Genomic DNA, 3,494 nt, shown 5'->3' with positions numbered 1-3,494 from the left:
ATTTAGGAGTACACAAGAATCACCTCAGAAGCTTGTTAAAAACATAGATTGCTGGCCCCTACTCCAAAGATTTTTTTTTCATTCAAATGTGACCTAGGAATTGCATGTTAAATAACTTCTCCAGAGAACTCTGATATAGGCCATACGTATTAGGTATCTATTGCTGCATGGCTCAGAAATTCTAGAGTGACTTAACTGGCTGTTACTGCCTCAAGGTCTCTCACGACGTTGTAGGTAAGCTGTTAGCAGAGGCTGCGGTCATCTCAAGGCTCAGCTCGGATGGAGAATCTGACTTCCAAGTTCTCTCAGTGGTTTTTGGCCACAGGCTTCAGTTCCCCACCATGTGGGCCTCTCCACAGGGCTGCCCACAACCTGACAATATACTTCCCCCAGAGTGAGTGACCAGAGATAGAGAGAGAGAGAGAGAGGAGAGAGAGAGAGAACCCTCAGTCTTTCATAACCAATCTTGGAAGTGACATACCACTACTTTTGTCATACTCTATGGGTCACACAGACCAATCCTCATACAATGTGGGAGGGGACTAGACAAGGGTGTGAATACCAGGAGGTGGGGATCATTGGAGGCCATCTTAGAGGCTCACTACCACACTACATTTTGAGTAATTCTGGCAAAAATGATTAATATCAGCTCATACTAAAAGCTGCTTCTTCCTGCAAATTCAGATAAAGAACAGATGACCCAGAAAGGAAAAGGAAAAGAGATCTTGACCAGCCAGCACCAGGCTGGCCCCTGAGGACCTAGACTTCAGACCAGCTACTGCGGACCCAGGCTCCAGGCCCTGCCCAGCACCAAGCTGGCTGAGCAGTGGGCCCAGTGTCAAGCGCTGTACTTGATGCTGATGTCCGGTATCTTGTCTCCCGTTGGCCTGGGCCCCTTTTTGGTCTCATTTTCCTGTCCTGGGTTTTTGGTCCCGGGGTGTGACCTTGCTGATTTGGACTTGCTGCCCGGACCTGCAGAACCTCCCTCACTTCTCATTTCCTGCTCTTGCTCAACACTGCTGGAACTGACCTCTGTCCTGCCTGCCTTAGGCTCCTGCTGTGGATACTTGCTCCTGGTCTAGCTGAAATGTCTCTGGCCTCATACACTCTGGCCTGGCCTGACACAATCTGTCTAGATCTAGAATATCCATCGCTTCCCTCAGTCTTTCTTTTGGTGCAAAACTGAATGCAGTCGGTCTCTACCATTAAATACATTCCCTTTATATAAAAGATTTAAACATTTTATTGTCTATGTACTGTTTGTATATGTAAAAATATTTTCTGCCTTATGTTTCTTATTATTCTATTCATTGGTTCATTCACTTGTTCCTTCACTCAATGATTCCAACTAGCACTATTTGTCTACCACATGCCTGGCATGTTACCACTGCTTGAAATTTCCCATCCTGTTTACACACGCGGCTCCTCTCCACCCAGAGTGGACTGAGTCTATTTCCTCTCTCCTTGAATCTGGCTGGCCTGTGATCTGCTCTGACCAATAGAATGCAGCAAGCAGCACCCTGCTGGTTGCAGGCCTGGGCCTTAAGAAACCTGGCAGCTTTGGCTTCTGCTCTCTTGAGGGCCCTGAGCCACTATGTAAAAAAGCCCAACGTCTCTGTTGGAGCAAAAGAGGCAGCAGAGGCACCAGACATGTGAGTCAAGTATCTTGGATCCTCCAGGCCCAGTCAAGCTGTCCCAGCCAACACCACATGGAGCCGAGTCCCCACCCAGCCCTTCCCACATTGCTGAACTGGAGGAAAGAAATGGTTTTTGTTGTTTTAAGCCACTAAGTTTTGGGGTAGTTTGCAATGCAGCAATAGATAACATACATTAGCAAACATGAAACTTCGAAACAAATATGAAACTTGTAAAGTCACATGAAAAGTATACCAGAGGCAAAAGAGCCAACTCCTAGACCTATCACTCGTCTCAGGACTCAACTGATCTGATCAAAAGGAAGTTACTGTTTTCAGTAAAGCAGAAGACTCGGAGTCCAGTTTATAGGGAATTAAGGAGGAGCGATTAGCTAAAAAGTAAAAACATGCAGGTATAGAGCAATCATTCCAGAAATTAGAGTAACACAGTGGTTTTCAACCCTGCCTATATTCAGAATTACCCAGGGCATTTTTTAAAATGTAGATTCCTGGGTTCCACCCTTTAACACCCTGATTTACATAATTTGGGGTGGGATCAACGATAGTATTCTGAGATTCTGCTGAGGCTCAGAACCACAGATTGTGAAGAATAAAGGCAAGCCTAAAAAGAAATCCAACAAACCAAAAAAAAAAAAAAAGAAAGAAAAAGAGCTGGTGAGGAGAGTAGGGCTGTAGATTTGGAGAGAAAGGGAATAATGGGAAGAACAGCAAAGTCAAGAGAGGGAAGTACCAAACACACAGGATGCATTGATCAGGTGGGTTTCTAAAGAACTTCCAAATGTTGCCTAAAGTCTCAAGAATGAAACTATTACATGCATATAAAATAACGTGAACGGGGCCAGCCCCGTGGCTTGGCAGTTAAGTGCTCGCGCTCCACTACTGGCGGCCTGGGGTTTGGATCCTGGGGCGTGCACCGACGCACCGCTTCTCCCGCTATGCTGAGGCCACGTCCCACATACACCAACTAGAAGGATGTGCAGCTGCAACATACAACTATCTACTGGGGTTTGGGGGAAAAAATAAATAAATAAATAAAATTATAAAATTAATCTTGTCTTTAAAAAAATAAATAAATAAATAACGTGAAAGATTGTAAGCCAAATTGGAACGTGGTACCTTTTGGGGATGGAGGTTTAGAGGGCACTTTCACTTACTTGATTTTTTTTTCCCCACAGTGAGAGAGTATTACTTTTAATACTTAGACCAAAAAAAAAAAAAAAAAGATAAGAAAGCATCTGAGAGAATTTTTAACTAAGTAACTTGTAACAATCATTATATACCTACTAAATTTTTAAAAAACACATTAAAATGTGTAAACCCAATATTGTTGGGTTTAAGGTAAATTGATACATTATTGGAATATCAACTTAAGAGTCATGAAACTATTCATACCCTTTGGCCTAATTCCACTTTATACCTCAAGGAAATGACCAGAAAGAAAAGAAGTAGTTTGTACAAAGATGGTCATAGAAATGCTATTTATAATACTGGAGAGTTGGAAAAATCTCAAAAGTTCAACAATAGCGGTTAGGCTAAGTAAACTGCAGTGCATTATCAAGATGGAGAACTATGGAACACTGAGCAGTGTGTGGCCTAGGCGGATATACGGAAATGTTAGCTGCAGTTAAATAAAAAAACAACAAAACTCCTGTATAGGGACGGCTACTATGCAAAACAGAGACCTGTGAACTAAGGAAGATCATAGAATTATATGGAGGGATGGAAATAGTTATAGCTTAATATCCTTTCTCCAGAAAATCATTTAAAATCTGGATTTTTTTAATGGGGGGGTGGGCAGAATCTAGGACTTGCCTGTAGCAGAATTAACTACTGTGCTTA

Source organism: Ceratotherium simum, chromosome 4 (assembly GCF_057802395.1).
Source record: "Ceratotherium simum simum isolate JZ-2026a chromosome 4, ASM5780239v1, whole genome shotgun sequence".
Classification (NCBI taxonomy): Eukaryota; Metazoa; Chordata; class Mammalia; order Perissodactyla; family Rhinocerotidae; genus Ceratotherium; species Ceratotherium simum.
Note: the sequence above shows the minus strand (reverse complement) of the source record.